The sequence below is a fragment of the Crocodylus porosus genome, unplaced genomic scaffold (genome assembly GCF_001723895.1).
Source record: "Crocodylus porosus isolate Cpor-Errol unplaced genomic scaffold, CroPor_comp1, whole genome shotgun sequence".
Taxonomy (NCBI): Eukaryota; Metazoa; Chordata; order Crocodylia; family Crocodylidae; genus Crocodylus; species Crocodylus porosus.
In genome coordinates this window covers 109,250,142-109,268,704 of record NW_017728947.1, presented here as the reverse complement: position 1 = coordinate 109,268,704, position 18,563 = coordinate 109,250,142, and the positions used below count along the sequence as shown (strand labels likewise).

The following is an 18,563-nucleotide window of genomic DNA, read 5'->3' as shown; positions in this document are numbered from 1 at the left end:
TGGTTTACACCACTTGTTAACCCAGGCCTATGTTTTTCATTTAATAAGTGAAAAGGACTGTATTTAAAGTTTATGCCTGTTCAATCTTTGGCCATAGGAAAAAGAGATGAAAACAGTAACACCTTGCAGGTTATAGGTTGGGACTGGTAGTGCTGTCTGTGGTTAAGCCTCCTGAAACATCCCAGGATAAGATCCTATTCTCAGTTGTTTATAACTTTACCAAACTAAGCATTTCAGCTGAAATTTCTCATAGGGTGGAATTTTTTAAGGAAATCTTGGGCCAAATAAGTTATTTCTTATAGGGATGCTTAAGGGAGTGCACTCTCAGCTTGTGTGGGATGGCCTTTGGGTCTGGGATACGCTTCTTGCTAGCTATGAAAATCTTTGCTCAAATTTGGCTGACTTACAAGCCTTTGAAAAAAAAATTAAAATTCTCACAGGCTCAGTAGAGGCTTCAAACTTGACAGCTAAGTTCTCCAATGATCCCATCTTTGCTGAGCAGGGCTTCCTCTGATATTGTCACTTTGGGCAATGGTAACTCATGCTGGGCACGGGCTTGTTCAATCAGCCTGCACACTGGTATTCTGCTTAAATTTAGATTTGATACCCAAACAGATATGAAAACCCAAGCTGCCCAGTTCTGTATGTCACTAGCTCTCAGGCTGGAGCTAATCAAGGTGATCCATACACTGGTGACCTGAAGGGTTGATTATTCCAACACATACCTCAAAATGAAGATAATCAGGGCTCATCCTCTGCAATGGCTCCTTGTTGCATTCAGAATACAGTAAAGCCTAGTCGGGATTTTCCACAGAACTGGCACCAGATATCTGAAATCATACCTATTCCTCCATGACTAGGACCCCCCATAATAACTATAATATGGGCCCAATGGGAGTCCATGTGAACACTGAGCTTTCACAAAAGTAGAAGCCTATAACCAGAAGAAATCATAGGGATTACTAACCTCACTGGGTTCAGCACCAGAAGCAAAACCCTGATCAAGCTTTCTCCCAAGAACTACATAGGTCTCTTTATTTAAATACATAGGAAGTAATAGACAGAGATGGATGTTAGTTAGGGCTGTCAAACAATTACAAAATTTGATTGCAATTAGTTGTGTGATTAAAAAAATTAGTCACAATTAATCACAAGTTTAATCACACAGCGAAAAATTCAAAATTATGTGCACAAAAACTAAACATTTTGCAAAATTATGCAGGTACTTTGTATAGTTGGGGCGTGGGTGTGGGGAGTGTGTGTGGGGGTGGAATTTGTGAAGAGGGGGTCCCCGTAGGCCCAGGCAGGAGGCAGGGTACTGTGGTTCAGGAGTGAGGGGCAGCAGCAGGGCTGGGGGGTTGTGACTTGGGAATAAGGGGCAGATACACAGAGACAGAGTGGGTGGCAGTGCATGATGTTGTCAGGCGGTGCCAGAGACTGGCTACAAGAGCTGGCATGGGATGGTGAGAAAGGGGACAATGGTGCAGCAGCTGCACGCTCTGGGAGGGCACGTCCAGGTGTGCAAACCCCTGGTTGCACAGAAGGAATGCCTGAAGGGGTGCTGCCCTCATTGTGAGGACAATGTCGACCCCAAGGAGGACAAGCTGAGGATTGGAGGACCCCGGTAAATCCAAACAGATGTGTTAGTGGGAGGCTGGAAGCAACCTCCCAGTATTGTGTTTCTTTTCATCTTCTATTTGGCTCCTCCTTTTGGAGACACTCACCTCACATTCCTCAAGCTGCCAAGGCAAGGAGGCTGGGAGCATCCAAAGAGCCCAGAGGGGAGACCCCAACTCATAGTAAGGCCAAGTGCCATTCCTGCCAGGCTGGGTGGTCCCAAGGAAAAAACTATGGTCTAAGGACTGACACAGTCCACACATAGGATTTAAGTTTGTGTTTAATTTCAGTTATGGAGTAGGGCCAAGGAGTCACCCTCTCTGCATCTCAAGAGTCCAGTAGTTGCACAGTCAACCAACTGGCCCTGTTTTGGGAAAGTGGTCAGTGCAGCTGGGGTCATGGGGCAGGCCTAGCAAGATACAAGCCCAGGCCAGTGGGCACACTGCTATACATCTGAAGGTTGGTATATGGAAGGGGTGTAGGAGAGGAGAAGCCCCAATAAGGATGTGTATGAAGCATGCCCAAGGGAGTTGATGACATACAAAAAACCTCCCTCGTTTCACCCGCCTCACTGCACTCCACCAAAAACCAAGCTTCGAGTGCCTCCCCTGGGGCGCCTCACATCTAGCTGACCCCCTTCCTGGAGCACACCTGCAAGCCTGGGGTACTCAACCACCCAGACTCAGGTCTTTGTCTGGGTCCTGTGCTGCCTCCATGTTTCTGTGTGTGTGTTTTAAAAATCCCCTCTCCCCTCTTCCTGAAGGGACCCTCATAAATAGCCCTCCTGACCTCACCACTTGGACCCAGTCAGGGACAGGTATCATTTGATGCCAGCCAATCAATCTGAAAAAACATCACAGTTACCCAATGAAGTGACATGGGCTTAAGCCCCTGCCCCCATGTCGTGAGGTCAGAGCTCAAAACAATAGGTTAAATTCACACCCTCTTACCTGAGGCCAGTCACGCAGGCAATGGCAGTGAGTTGTCTGGCTAGCAACCGGATTGATAGACACATGTGAGTGAGAGGGGAACAAACAACCCCAAAGGGAGAGGAGGCTGGGAGGAAGTTCTTTCACAGGTCCACTGTTGTCATTGTCAGCATTTCCTCAATTCGAAGATGATCTCTACCATGGCTCATTGATGGGTCTTGACATGACTTAAGAGTTCAGTCCTTGAGCCACAGACCCTTTACAGAAGTTGCAGGTCTTTCTGCAGGACACAGTAGGCTGTAGACCAGGATTTTGCTCCTTTTCCTTCCTCCACCCTCCTTATCTGCTTTGAGGACAAGAAACATTAACTTGAAATGGGCTGCCATTTGTTTGAAGTTGGAGCCCCACAGGATTTGGTTGGCAGCTAGGTCCTCTCAGCTCTGCATTTCAACATGTTTTCTTGAGGTATGCCTTCAGTATGTTCTTGTCATATTTCCTCTGGCCACTGCCAGCTCTCAGGCTCTAAGCTGGGAGTAGCTGGGAGTAGAGCAGTTATTTTGGAAGGCAAAAGTCCATCCACAAGCAATGTCGTCTAGTGAAGTTGGTGCTTGAGGATCATCAACTCAATGCTGGTAACACTAGCTTAAGCAAGGATGCTGGCATTTATGCAGCAATATTCTCATCTGCTGTGGAGGATTTTGTAGAGGTATCATTGGTGATACCTTTCCAGGATCTTGAAAAGATGACAGTAGGCCACCCGCATTTCACATTCGTAGAGGAGGGTGGGGAAGATGACTGTATTGCAGACCTGGATCTAGGTATCTTTCTGGAGATTGCAATAAATAAAAATACACTAAAGCAATTTGCCAAAGGAGGCACTTGAACATTGGATCCTGTGCCGAATGTTCATTCTCTGAGAGAGGTGGCTACCAAGGTAGGGGAAGTTCTCAACTACCTCCAGGGTCTTTTCCTTGACAGTAATTTGACTGGGGGGGGTCACATTCATGGCCCAGGACAGGCTGATAGAGCACTTTAATCTGCTCAAGGTTGAGAGGCCCAAAGTCTGGTAGGCTTCTCTGAAAAGATTCAGTGCAGTCTGGAGGTTTTCCTCAATGTGCACAAGGATGGTGCAGTCATTGGCATATTGAAGGTCAAGGATGGTGGAGTACTTTGGTCTTTGACTGAAAACAACCCATATTGAAAAGCCCTCCATCCATTCTGTACTCAGTGTCAATTCTGGAAGGAAGGCAGTCTTTAATGAGAAGCAGGATGACTGTCAAAAAATGGAAAACAGAGTTGGAGTGATGACACACCCTTGCTTGACCCCAGTTTGGATGACAAATGGATCTGTCACTGATCCACCACACACAACTGTCACAGTCATCTGGTCATGGAGAAGCCTCAAGACCTTGACATAGTTTTCAGGACATCCAAATCTGGCCAGTACTTTCCACAGGGCTTCAGCTTCATGGTTGAAGGTCCACCAGGAGCTATTCAATAGCAACCTGAGGCTGATGACTGGGAAAGTATGACATGGATGGAGCACACTTTATGCATCCTGTTTCTTATATACTTCCTTTGAGGCAACCACTACTTGCTACTGTTGACTGTAAGATACTGAGATAGGCAGACCTTTGGTCTGAACTTAAATGGCATCTTATGTTCATTTTATGCACGAACATCTTATGTTCTCAATTCAGAGGGCGAGGGCAAGAAGTTGTCAAAAGCTAAGGAAAATATCCCCTTCTCCACGGTTTGGCAATTCTCCATCTCTTCCTTGGCTGATGTGGTTGACTTGTTTCAATCTACTTTAGCCACTGAACAATACCTCTCCTTTGGTGTCTCTCCAATACGTCATCCTGGCGTCTTCTTTGCTTTCTTGGTTTGCATAAATAAATATGGTGGAAGACTCCACGACTTTCTGCATCTGCTTCCAGTTCTGCAAGAAGCATCTGATTTTGTGCAAAATGTACCTTTCTTTGTCCAAGTCTCATGAGAAAATACAATGTAATTAAACCTCTTTTATTTCATCCAGTGCAATGTCGGTTCAAAATAATTCCTGATGGCTTACACAGTGTTCCCCTCTCCCTACATTTTGGAACTGCTTATGTGGCATGACACTTACTACAGTCTTTTGTTCCTACAAGAGAACAGCAGACTTTTTATTTCCTTTCCTTGCCCTGGTGATCTCTGCGTAATCACATTTAGTAATTCTGCCATGCTGTGCCCTCTGGCATTGACCTGAAAACGCAGTAATGATGTTCAAGAGGCTTTTAAAGTGTGGATTTTAAGAAACAATAATTGAAAAATAGTTCAGCTCTCTGGCAACAGCTCAGCCTATTAAGTGCTTTTATTTGAATTTACTTTCACGGGATTTTTTTCAGGCCAACTGTGTTTGTTGGTGATGCCACAAAGCCAGACTGCATGGCCTGTCCTGTTTGTTACTGTCAAATTTATCCCATCTAGGTTTGTTAGACAGATCACTGATGTTAACTCCCCCCCCGCAATTAAAGCAAGAGATGCATCCAAACGCCACCTTGCTTTTGAAATGCATCAGGCTTCTTTTAAACACCTGGAAACAAAAGGTGGGGTTTTATGACTTTTAATGCAATACGCAAAGGTGAAACAACCGCTTATAGTTTTAGCAGAATTATAGTGAAAAATTCTTAAGCTTTGCAGAAAGACTCCAGTTCACTGTTCCTACCACACATTCATCTGGGCTATTTTCCCTTTTCCTGTGGCCGAGTGTCACTTTATATCACCGTTTTCCCTCTGTAAATGAAGTCCTTGTTCGCAACTGCCCAAGGTGCTTGTAATTTTATTGATTCTATGCTAAGAAGCTGGGGGTGCTGTGAATTCCTGCCTTGTGGCTATAAGGTTTACAAAAGTAAATACATTCCCTGAGCCAGTGAGGCCTCCTGGTGCCCTGAATCCCATGTGGAATAAAATGTCTTATAGGAGGAAGCTTTGAAACCTTAGTTTTTCTAGCACACGCTTCTTGGGGCAGCAAAACACAAATGCACTTCTGTGTTGTATTTACTGGGCTTGATGGATCCAATGCATAAAAGCTGCATTGAACATTTGCTGGGGGAGGGAAGATGGGGAGAAGGGGGGTCCGAATGTGCAGTATCCACTGGAAAGGTGAGGGTTTTTTGATGTTTACTAAATCCCTCCTCCCCCTCCTTGCAGGTGGCTGGCTAAAGATGGAGCTCTCCAGGGGGCCGGGAGAAGCTGCCAAAACACTAACTTCCCCGGCTCCAACGCTCACATTCGAAAAAAATAAAATTAAAATTAAAATTAAAGACACTGCTTTGGCAGCTTGGCCCCTCTCACCCGCGTGCACACACACACGCACACACGTTTCCTGCATGTTTCACTCAACTGCTGATCATTAAAAAGTGCTGACTGCTGCAGTATTTAGCACGGCGACCACAGCAAGATACGCTGCAGATGTATCCTCTGACACACAGCTTGCTCCTCTAAAGAGGCAACTTTCTTCAGCAGACAAGGGTCTTTGGGCAGATGTGACATCTTTTATTAGACCAGCAAAATAGTTGGAAAAATTGTTCTTGGCAAGCTTTCCGGCACAAACACCCTTCTTCAGGCCTAGGGAGAATCTCTCCCTACGTGACTCTCCCTAGGACTGAAGAAGGGTGTTTGTGCCCGAAAGCTTGCAAAGAACAATTTTTCCAACTGTTTAGTTGCTTTAATAAAGTATATCACATCTAGCCAAAGAACCTTGTCTGCCTACGTCCGTCGACAAACACGGCTACAACCAACAATTTCCTTCAGCAAACACACTTAGTCACTTTTCAAAGGACCCTTTGTCCCTCACTGATATTGTTTCCTGGGGCTATTTCATTCATTTTCCTTTAGAGAAGAGCTAGCCCCAGACCAGAAGCGTGATCTGAACCTGCTTACAGATGGCACCCTGCTTACGGAGTCAGCTGGGCACAACTTAAATCCTGACTCGGAAGGTTTTTGTCCAGTGAAAAGGCACCATCCATAGATGTCTTGATTTCTTTTTTCTCTTGCTGTGCCATGCTGCCTCCGGTGTGGAAGGAAGCCTCAAAAGGGACTAGAAGATGCCACAAATATTTCATCAAGGTTGTTCCTCTCAAGGCCGGAGAGGAGCCAAATGGCTCGAACCCAGTCCCATGACTGAATGTGCTGAGATCAGTGAGGCACTCGGCTACCTCTCAGAGCTCTTGCAGAGAACAGCGGTAGGATGCACCGTGCTTGGTCACTTCCAGGGCCAGCGAGAGATGTTCCCACCCTACACATGGAGGGACTTGGATACGTGGAGGGGCACTCAAGAGAGAAGATACGATGGATTTTCAGGCAAGTAACCATGCCCTCTCCCTTGTTATCCTGCTTCGAAGCCTCGCACTCCTGCAAGCTGCTGTATGTTGAAGATGGAGGGCTGCCGGCAGATTGGAAAAGGAAGGGCAAGTTGCTGCTATTCTCTCCCTTCTGTGCCCCTTGCACTTTTTCAGCAGATATGGCTCTACATTGGAGCTGCATGGAGCAGTGCATCAGGTACATGAATGAAAGTCAGGAGGCCTGCGCTCTCTTCCCAGCTCTGCCAAGGACTTGCTGAGACACCACATACCCTCACCTACCTCAGCTGTGCCATGGAGCTAGCAGAGCTTTGCAAAGTTTGCAAAGTGCTCTGAGATACAGAAGTATTTACATTGCATCTGACTGGCTGTCTTGCACTCATGAATCCCCTTGTAAAACGATACTTCTGTGTTTGGGGTACTTTTTGGGGTACTTCCTGTTACTAAAGTATCTGAAGTCCTCACAATCCTTGATGCGGCTATGTTCAATCCTCCTCATGAGGTAGGGAAGTGCAATTGTTCCCATTTCACAGATGGGGAACTGAGGCACAACAGCTGCAGGACATGCTCATGGTTGCAAAGAGAACTTGTGGCAGAAGACACAATTAAGCTTCCTCAATGCCATGACCAGAGCCCTAACCACCAGACACTCCTTCCCTTCTCTTCCCCCAAGGAGGCCTGTGCCATTGAGGTGTTTGTGGTGACCTTCTAGGCAGCTAAAGCAGGATTTTAAAAGGAGTCTTTACAGACATGTGTTCTGTGCCATCATTGGTACAGGTCTGCCCTTTCAAAATCCTCTGACTTTTCCGTACTTACACGATGGCAAGAAGAATGGTCAGCACAAGCACCAATCACTCACCATATCATCTCTGACCTTACAGTCAGTCAACCAGGATTTAACTGGCCATGCCGTTATTGGGCACTTTTCAACTGTTTTCGAACTGGACAGGGTCACGGTGCCTCAAACCTAAACCAATGGTGCCTTCACAATGACAACAAATGCCCTGGCAACCATGTCCCACATTGCTGACTCAGGTCCATTTACAATGCTACCTGGTGGCCTTCACCCTGGTGATGACATCACCTTAAGATGGCTGAAATGAGATGCCAAAACTTTATATGCTAAATAAATTGATCGGTACAGAGCGAGGGTGGCTGCTCTGACAAGTCTGACAATGCAAAAGTTATTACTATTTTACACGCCAGTCAAGTCTTGCATGGGCTCTGGATCCTGCAGCTGTTTATAATTTCAAGTGTTGTTGGATTCACCGGTCATGCTTACATGCATACACAAAAAGCCCCATGCAGGCAGGCAGCGTAAGCAGCCCACCATTTTTTCATGGATAATGAAAGCATTCTTGCCACCTTGGGTACCTAGATTGGAAATTAAATTATACATCAGCTGAAGCAGAGTGCTGATCAGGATAGGCTCTAACCTGCAGAGCAAACCAAAGCCCAACTGCCTTTCACATTTGCTCCGAGTGCCTTTGTCATGTCATCACCACGCGCGCGCTAGGGGATCTCATTTCTTAGCTACAAACCCATTTCTAACAAACATGCTTCAGATCGGTAGGGTTATCCCAGAGGGCTGAGAACAGAATCCCGTGACACTCAGAAAAGCAATTACCGCCACATGGAGGGCAGTCCCTTCTTTCTGGATCCTGACACCCCCCTTGTTCCTGTGGGATGGTGAAGGGTCTTCTTGACACCTCCAGCGTTATGCCTTGTAGTTGCATGTGAGATTTTGAAGTGGCCGTTTTGGAGACTCTTTGGGTGAATGGTTGCTTGCAAACACAACAGCCCAGGGGGTTTCTCCCAGGCCTGTGTTCCTATTACCATTTTAAGTAGCTAGACATGTAAATTCAGGTTCCAATCCCAAAGACTCTAGAGCACGTGCTTCATTATAAGCAGGCAAGTACTCCCATCAGAATCAGAGACTGATAGAAGTTTTGCCATTAACTTCAATAAGATCCGGGTTTTATCCTTAGGGTCTAATCAGCACTTTTCCACATTTAAATAGCCATTTAAATAGATTTGTGAGGTGGCAATCACAAATCTCAAAAAGGCTTTCACTCAGCAGGGACACTCCTCCAGAAAGACGGATCACACTTTTGAAAGAGCCGCCCGGATACCACGTGAAGAATCGCTGCAGTACTGAAGGAAAACCTTCATGAATCACACACCGCTGGTGATGGCATATCACCCCTCCCTGGAACCTAGACGGAAAATCCTCAAACAACTGCAACCCATACTAGAAGAAGACCACCCATCCTAGCCTTCAAACAAGTACCGAACCTCATTAACCTCATCACCAGAAGCCAACTTCCTACAGCCCAAAACACACTGACTGGATCCAGACCATGCCATGACAAGAAATGTAAAACCTACCAACTATTCATTCCATCCAGGAATGGCACTCACCGACTGCAGATGCTTCCTCAGCCACATGGAAGTTATTTATACCCAAAAGCTTGCAAGGAAGAATTTTTCCAACTATTTGAGTCAGGGGCAATGTGTAGGGGGTATATGTGGGTGCACGTGAACCCCATGAGTGTGGTGGTACACCCCCTGCAAAAAGGCACCGCCGCTCACCACCCCACTGTCGACACCGCCGGTGGCATCAGCAGGCAGTCCACGACCGCACTCCCGCTGCCACCAGCACAGCCATGTCCCCCCAGCCACCGGGGCACGCGCTGTTCATGATTTGAGTTGATCTAATAAAAGATAGCAGATTTACCCGAAGAACCCTGTCTGCTTGTGTCCTTAGACCAACATGGCTAAAACCTATACCCCTGTAACAGGGTTCTTCTAATTGTTTCAAGCACATCACAGCTACAAAGCATTACAAATAAGATGTGCCTGGACTATTTGTTGCTTTTTGAATAATGGTTAACATGTATTTTGCCACATCAGGAAGGACATTTTCTCTTCAGCCACTGTAATTATGCCATGGGCTCAAGAACACCCAAAGGTCATGGGAAGAAAGAGATCTTAGTTATCATCCCTCTCATATTGTTGTTGTCATAATGTCCCCGAAGAGCTTGACCACTGCAATGGTAGGATATTTCAGACAACTCCAAGCTTCCTCAGGTATGACTTCAAGTCAAGGGTTGCCATTCATGCTGATATTCTCAGTAGTGTCAAATTACTACCAGGAAGTACAACATTACCACCTTGCAAATACAGCATGAATCAAGTTTCATGGAGATTATCAGCCTAGCCCAGCTGTCGGCCTGTTTACAGCATGCTGGAGGAAATACAGCAATAATCCTGTTGTGATGAGCCACAATCACACATGCTCAGCAACTCAGAGCCACGGGATGTGCTAGCCAGTGATTTATAGATTTTTGCAAAGAATTCCCACTGATGAGCAAGGACAGTTGCACTAAAACACTAACTACACAATGAAAGGTCTTTTATACACTCAAGAGCAGAAGCAGCTCTGGCTGCCAATTTTGTACAATTCACTTTCAAGCACAACAGCAGCAGAAACTGGTTATAGATGATTTCTGAATGATGAATGGTAACTTGAAAGGCTTCCAGCACCGCATAATTATATTGCATTAATGTACGGTACACAATGGCCTATATGTATCTCAATGAGAATCTTAGTGGAGACTTGCAGGGCTTTGCTCCAAGTAACCTCCATGCTCACAAATCCCAATAGACTGAAATGCAAATAGATCTCATATTCATGGCTGAATTAGTGTGTGGAATTATATATTAGGGAATTGCAGCCACATTCATTTGTATAAGTCAGCATGCAATTGTATTGACTTCAGCGTATGTAATTTTTTCTCATTGGTCTGCTGTATTTGCCCTTGATAAATGTTTGCGCACCTTAAAATTTAGTAAACCCATAGGCTGGCCACACTAATGAACTCCCTACAGCTTTAAACAAAGCTAGCATTTCTGATAAAAGAGAGAAATCAACTTCTCTATCCTGAGCAAACCGGGAGAGCAGAAATACTGATCAAGCAAAGATTCCATTGAGTAATGCCAAGCCAAGCACTGTTCAGCAGCTTGGATTTTTCTAAATAAATCAACTTCATCCAGTCCTTTAAATTCATTACAACCTTCTAGAATGATTTTCCTTCTGCCAAGGCAAACGTGGTGTTACTGCAAAGCAAAAATAAATAGGACTTTTTTTTCTAGCAGTCAAGCAGGAAATAGTCGCATTCGAAATTCACATAATTCTGAATAGCCAACAAATTCAGAGACTTTTAAATCTGACTTTTATAAATAGTAGAAGGCATCTTTTCTGCACCCAGATACCATTCTCATGGGTGCACTATAAATGTGTAAGTCTTCAAACACCTGAAAGATGATTATAAAGAAGGTGCAGATAGATTATTTTCCGTGGCCACAGGGAACAGGACTAGGAGTGATGGGTGACAGATTCACAGAAGTGCAAGGCTGGAAGGGACCTCGTGAGATCATCAGGTCCAGCCTCACTGCTCTGGGCAGTGGTCAAGTAACCCCAGCATGGTGTGCGTCCAGTCTCCTTTGGAAGATCTCCAGAGTAGGTGCCTGCCCCACCCCTGCTGGGGGTCTATTCCAGAGTCTGGCCATAGGAGCCATGAAGAAGTTTTTCCTTATATCCAGTCTGAAACCTTCTTCTAGGAGTTTATGACGGTTGCTCCTATTTTGCCCCTAGGGCGCTTCGGTGAATAGTTGTTTGTCTAGCCCCTGATGCTTTCCCTTGATATATTTGTAAGCTGCCACCAAATCCCCACAAACTCTTCTCTTTTCTAGGCTGAACAGTCCCATATCTGTCAGCCTTTCCTCATGTGGCTTGCTCTTCAGGCCACTAATCATATGAGTGGCTCCTCTCTGGACTCTCTCAAACTTCTCCACATCCCCCTTGAAGTGGACACAGTACTCCAGCTCCAGCCTCCCCAGTGCCGAATACAGCAGGAGAATAACTTCTTTAGTTTTGCTTGAAATGCATTGGTTAATGCATGCCCACGTACTGCTTGCTCTGCTAGCTGTAGCATCACACTGGTGGCTCATATTCATTTTATGCAGGTCTCTTTCGAACATGGTGCTAGCTAGCACCGCACCACCGAGCCTGGGAGTTCGTTGCAGATTTTTCCTCCCCAGATGGAGCACTTTACACTTCTCAGCATTGAACAGCATCTGGCTCTGGTCCATCCATCCTACTAATCTATCTAGGTCCACCTAGATCGTCAGTGTGCCCTGATACGTGGCCGCACTTCTCCACAGCTTAGTGTCATCGGCAAACTTTGCCAGTGTGCATTTCACCCCCACATCCAGATCATTGATGTGGATGTTGAAAAGCACTGGTCCAAGTACCAAATCCTGGGGGACGCCACTGGCTACCTTCTGCCAGGTCAACACAGATCCGTCTGTTAGTCCCCTCTGGGTCCAACCCCGCAGCCAGTTTCCTACCCATCTGATCGTTGAATTGTTGAGCCCACAGTCCCCTAGTTTTACCTTGAGAGCCTCAGGGGACACCAAGTCAAAAGCCTCAGACTGAAGCAAGGGAAATTTAAGTTGAAGATAAGGAAGCACTTTCTCACTACAAAGGTAGTTAAACATTGGAACAAGCTGGAGTGGCTGCAGAGTCTCCATCCTTGGGAATTTTTAAGACCAGGTTTGACAAACGTTGGGCTTGGATGGTTTAGACAGAGATGATCCTACCTTAAGCAGGGGGTTGGATTAGATGACCTCGTGAGGTCCCTTCCAGCCCTATTTTTTCTGACTCTATGCACTGTGAGGCATAGGGCAAATCAGATTTTGCTCCAGATTTCAAGCCTTTCTCCAAAGTTCAGTGCCATTTGAAACAAGAGATTTCTATGCACTTATTTCTAATATACAGGGAGGCAGGTATACTTGATATACACCAGTACGATGTTTTTAGTCTCTGTGTCACAATGTCCTATTAGGATTCGCACATTAAAGGAAGCAGACACTCTTGTTAAAGTATAAATACTCTTCACATGCCTACGAATGAATATCGAAGGCATTGCGCTACTGCAGTATGTCATCCTGTATTCTTTTCATTCCAGGTCTTATTTGCCATTTCAACTTTTTCTCACTGGTTAGCAAAGTCCCACTCTGCCTATAAAATTGGATGGAAAAAAAACAGAAATTGGTGGAAAGCCAGGGCATATGAAAGAAAATCCCCAATTGCAGTCAGTAAGGTCTTTTCCTCAAGGGCAAGAGTTTATAACAGATGGGATGAACTGGGAAAAAAACCTCTCTGATATTTTTAAGACTATTCTGTGCCACTCTCTTTCCCTTTTTAGTTTTGTATTGTTCCCTGCCTGAATGCAGAGGAGCAAGTTTTGTTTGGTAAAATCTTTCATTGGACCTTATCTAGACAGTTGTTCCAATAAGAAACATTACCAAACCAAGCTCTCCCCTGGACCATTGTGGCTACATCCCTATGACTCTACTACCAAAGGCACTGAAGCAGGATTTAAGTATATCTCTTACCGGATCAGCTTTCTAGTTGGGAGAGATGTGAGATAAACTTCAGAGATAACACCTGCCCTTCTCAAAATCAAAGAAAAGGTATTTTGCACCCCAAAGCTTGTCTGGTAACTCTCCCAACTAAAAGGTTGGTACCATAAAAGAGATTATTAAGTGTATCTTGTTCCTTGACTTTTCCCCAAACCATCATGACTGCAACAACGCTACAGGGCTACTGAATGTGCAGAGCTAAATCAAAGATGGTTGTAAAGCCTCCTTAAAGAACGTAGGAAGAAAGGCGACATAATGACGCAGATAGCTCAGCTCCAGGTACAAGGTTGCACAGCAGTTCAGATAATGGCTGGATCTACCTAAGTTACAGTGGGTTACTCTTCTGGGGGCTAAACCTGGGATTGAGTGAGACTTGAAACCTCAAAGACCCAAGAGAAAGGAAGAGGTGGGTGTGGGCTGTGAGAAGCTGTCCAGGGTATGCTGGTGAAAAAATCTGTCCTTTAGAGACTGGTGGGGCTGAATGCCAGCCACGCGCATTGCTTCCCCCAACTCAGAGATGGAGAATAAGCCAGACCAACCTGAGCTAGAAATAGAGGAGTTAAGCTCAGGTAAGGGAGTGCAGGAGTAGGATACACTTTTGCTTCATAATTTGTCCCTGTGGGCTTTGTACCCCGTGGTAAAAGAGCAAATGGTGCCTTGTTCTGGAGAAGTTGCTTCTGAGTCACGTCAATCAGCTGCTGTCACCAGCCCCCAAAGACGCGCCTGCTTCCCACCAGCGCAACAGCCAACGAGTGGGCGCCAGATGGACGGCTTATCCACAGCTGGGGTAGTGACTCTTCACAAACCCTTGTCTGGTTCAAGCCCAGCTGGATTTGCTGAAGTAGTGGTGAGGAGGTAACAGCGGCTGTAACGCCGGTCGCAGACAATGGGCAGAGTGCCCAGCTCCTGTTCTCACCTCTTCCACGTGCCGGGAGCTGCAATGAGATGGACGGTTCAAGTGCTTAGGGTGTCATCCTGAGGATGGAAAGACCTGGATGTAATTTTCTGTTCAACTACTGACTTCCCGAGTGCCCTTTGGCCTCTCTCTGCCTCAGTCTCCCCCTGTGTAAAATGAAGGTAATAGCACTTCCCGCCCTCATGCAAGTGTTGCAGAAATAAATAAAGTTCCTCCTTGTTGAACCAATTATTAGCCAAAATGTGGAGTCCTACAACTTGTTTCCATTAGCATAAATAGTTGATGGAGTCAGTTGTCTGCATTGCAGTCCCGTTGATTTACTAGCAATCTATAATGCCATGCTTCGCTGAACACAGAAGGACTCTGCCAGCTGGAGATGGTTTCTATGTACAGAGCTCCCAGCTTCTACCAGACAATATTTGGCCCAAAAGATGCTCTTCTAGGCTTTCGTCAGGTCTGTATTAGCAGTGCTTGCTCAGTCTGCATCCCTGTCTTTCTCCTTCTACTCCTTCGTCTGTGTTTCTGGTGGTCCTCATTGCTTCTCTCCCTTCAGTAAACACCTCTCTACTAAACCAGTATGTAATGCAACCCCCTTGCCCACATGCCTTTGGGTTGAGTGTTATTTCAGATAGTTGGTAGAAGCTACTTTAGCTATCTGAAAGAAGAGCAGTGGCTATGTCCTGCCAGAGACTGCGAGTTGATCAAACACTACAGTAATGTGGACTTTTTTCCACCTTTATGTTCCCATGTGTAGTCATTTTAGAGGCAATTTAGTCTTTAGTAAACCCCCAAAAAATCCAGTTTGGGGTTTCAAGGGTCTACTCGCAGAGGCTCAGGACAGGCTTTCAAATCCCATCTCAGTCCAGTTGCATAACCCTCGGGTATCCTAAGGTATCAGGTATCCTAATTAAGTATTATTTTTGTAACTTTTCCACTAAATAACTATGAGAGCAAAGTATCTTCAGGGCAGGTAGCATCCCAGCAATCTCTCTGGATGCCTGCTTCTTCTCATCAGCAGTGTGAGAGCCAGTGCCAAATCTTACTTTTCTGGGTCACCCAAATAGTCCTTGATTGTTTGCATAGGCAAGCAGGGAGCAGCCTTGGGCTAGTAACAAAAAATATTATTGCTCCCAATGAATTTTCACAAGATGGTTTCCAGCTGCATTCGCTGCTTCACTTTTTATTCACACTAATCTCTGCAAGGCACTTCTTTTCCTTTCCCATTCAAAATTACACCCCTGAGACATTGGCTGGAATCAAAATGCTCTAAATATGTTAACTAGTCAATGGAATGAATATAAATTACGGTGGATTTAAAAAAAAGTTGTTTCCAAATGTAGTGCCTGAATATACAACTTTTATACTGGCATAAACAAGGAACTAATGGACTATGGAAACCCTAAAAGAGCGTAACTCACCCCATCTGGTACAGAATTACCATTGAAAAACCAGGGCTAAATTATACCTGTGTAGTGTTCATGTGGCCAGAGCTTACAGCAGGGTAGCCATTTGTTCAAAGAGGCTATTACCAGCTTGTCCACTACACATAACAGCACAGTAGAGGCTGCTACACTGAGATAAGCTGATCCTCTCTAGCTCTGGATCCCAGCGGGCACATCTACATGGGCTATTAATGCACAGTAAGGTTACCGCACATTACAACAAGGTGCAGTAAACTGCCCCTAGGAAAGGGTCTACATGTGTGCCAGCCTGGAAGCAAATTTGCTCCCAACTGGAGCAATTGAGACCAGGGATATTCCTTCCCACCTACCCTCCTCTGCTCTGTTGCAGCAGCCATGGGGAGCTCTAGGCTCCTCCAGGTGCCAGCCCAGGGCTGCCAGGGAGCTGCTCCCAATACCTACGTTGTGGGGCAAGCTGTCCCGGCAGCCAGGACTGCTGCATCCCAGCCACATGAGAATCAGTCCCAATTCTCACATGGCCAAGAGCGGTGTCCCTGTCTGCCAGGGACAGCCACATAGGGATCAGGACCTTCCGAATCCCCGTGTGGCTGGGAGAGGCATCCCCGCCTAGTGGGGATGGCCACATTGGAACTGAGAGGTTCCCGATCCCAACATGGCTGCCAAGCAGTGTCCCTCTCTTGGTCACATGGGGACTGTGTCCCTCCCAACCCCCAATGGCACCTCTCCCAGCCATGTGGGGATCGGGAGGGTCCTGATCCCCACCTGGCTGTCCTCACCAGGTGAGGATGCCTTTCCCTGTCATGTGGAGATTGGGTCCTGACCTGATCCCCACCTGGCTGAGATGCGGCAGTCCTGGCTGTCGGGACAGCTCTCCGGGCCATGTGGGGTCAGGATGGTCCCGATTCCCATGTGGCAGGGAGAGAGCTACCCCCACAGCTAGCACAGCTCCCTGCCACCTGGGGCTTAGCCAGGCAGCAGTGGAACCCCTGCTGCCTGGGCTGGCCGGGAGCAAATTGCTCCTGGTCAGCAGCTACACGTACGCTACTGAGCAGTAGCTAATGCGCAGTTAATCTACTACCTTTATTTTTAGATAATAGATAACTGCACATTAGCTTATGTTACTGCGCACTAGCCTACTCTATGGTTAAACAGTGATGTTTTACAGAACAGGTGATGTGAATGTTCTGGTCAACATTTCTTCTCTCAGTTAAATAACGTCTAGCGTCCAAGGCTGTGAACAACTTCTGAGTATACAATAACTACCACATTACTGTAGAAAGTCACTGTGCTTAACTCATTGCTTTACCAAGTGCTTCAGAAAAGAAGGTGGGTTTTAATATTAAGCCATTGGCCTGGTATGTGGGGGGGGGTCTCAGCTCAGGTCCAGATTCTGCCCCAGACTTCCTGTGTGACTGCAAGCAAGTCACCTCATCTCTCCATGCCGCAGCTCCCCTCTATAAAATGGGGATGGTGATAGTGTCTTGTTCCCACCCTTTGGTGCTCTTTTCTACTTAAACTGTAAGCACTAGAGGGGCTGTGGCTGTCTCTTATTGTGTGGAGGTTCAGAACTGCAATGATAATGGAATGGGAGCCCCGCAGGCATTTCAGAGCTATTAATAATATTATTGGTAATAATAATCTTGATAATAATAATGATAATAATAGTGATAATATCACACTATCAATAATATCACAAGTCTAAAAGAAGATGCATAGTGTACTTATTACATGCGCATTGAGCGAATTAACATAAGCCACCATGATACGTTCTTACCCATATTATACACAAGACCTTGCCCTTGTACTTCTGAAAAAAGCTTGGAAAATTTATTCCTTCCTATAAATTAAAGCTGCTCTTTGCCAACTGACACTGTTCTGTGGCAGGCTCATTAATAAGTATATTTCTGGATAAACTGCAAATTCCAGCACTTCCCAAAGAACGGAGAATTTAGGATATTGGCAATGAACTTTTCTCAGACACCACAATATTATTTTTTTACTCCATTCCCAGTCTCTGTAGTAATCCAGGTCAATCAGAGCCAAATAGTGTTTTAATCTATTGGATGTTTGGCAGCCTCAGACTATTTTCTTGTGGATAAGTGTTACCTGCATTTCAGAAACAAATGTCCCTTTGGCACCACTGCTGTAAGGGTCAGTAGAAAGGCCAAGGATTAAACAGGCTTAGACACCAACAGACCATCTCACCTCTACTAATGGTCCTGCTAGGGCATGATCAAGGCACAGTGGCAGAGTAATGGTCAACAAAAATTGTTCCCCTACAGATTATCCTTGTTCTGTAGATGTCAAGATAAAAGAAGAATTTAAATACTAGTGTTATCAATCTGGTACCTCTTACTAGTGCACAGCCCAGGTCTTACACAGACTAACTAGCACTGTGATCGTGGCCTCACAAGGCTCATCAACCTGAAATAAAGGTGACAAAACCTGGCATTAATTTTACACATGATACCCACCTAAATGCCACAGGACTGTCACACTGCTAAAAACATGTCTTCACTTCTAAAAAGAAAGAAAGAGAGGGATGCAGAGAGGGATGCTGAGGGAGTTGGCTGATGTGATTGCAGAGCCACTGGCCCCATCTTTGAAAACTCTTGGTGATCAGGAAAGGTCCCAGATGACTGGAAAAGGGCAAACATAGTGCTCATATTTAAGAAGGGGGAAAAGGAGGATCCAGGGAACTCAGGACCAGTCAGCCTCACCTCAGCCCCTGGAAAAATCATGCAGCAGGTCCTCACAGAATCCATTTTGAAGCACTTGGAGGAAAAGAGGTGATTAGGAGCAGTCAGCATGGATTCACCATGCCTGACCAAACTGACTGACTTCTATGATG

At 45.7% G+C, this 18,563-nt stretch overlaps 1 long non-coding RNA gene across 1 annotated transcript in view; it reads left to right on the top strand.

Moving 5' to 3' along the window:
- LOC109321000 overlaps positions 1-6,045 on the top strand; it is a 21,264-nt gene extending 15,219 nt beyond the window's left edge. The window contains exon 3 of the long non-coding RNA XR_002103924.1: positions 6,034-6,045. This is a non-coding gene — a long non-coding RNA (uncharacterized LOC109321000). The remainder of the gene's footprint in view (positions 1-6,033) is intronic.
- Positions 6,046-18,563: the final 12,518 nt, after the last annotated feature.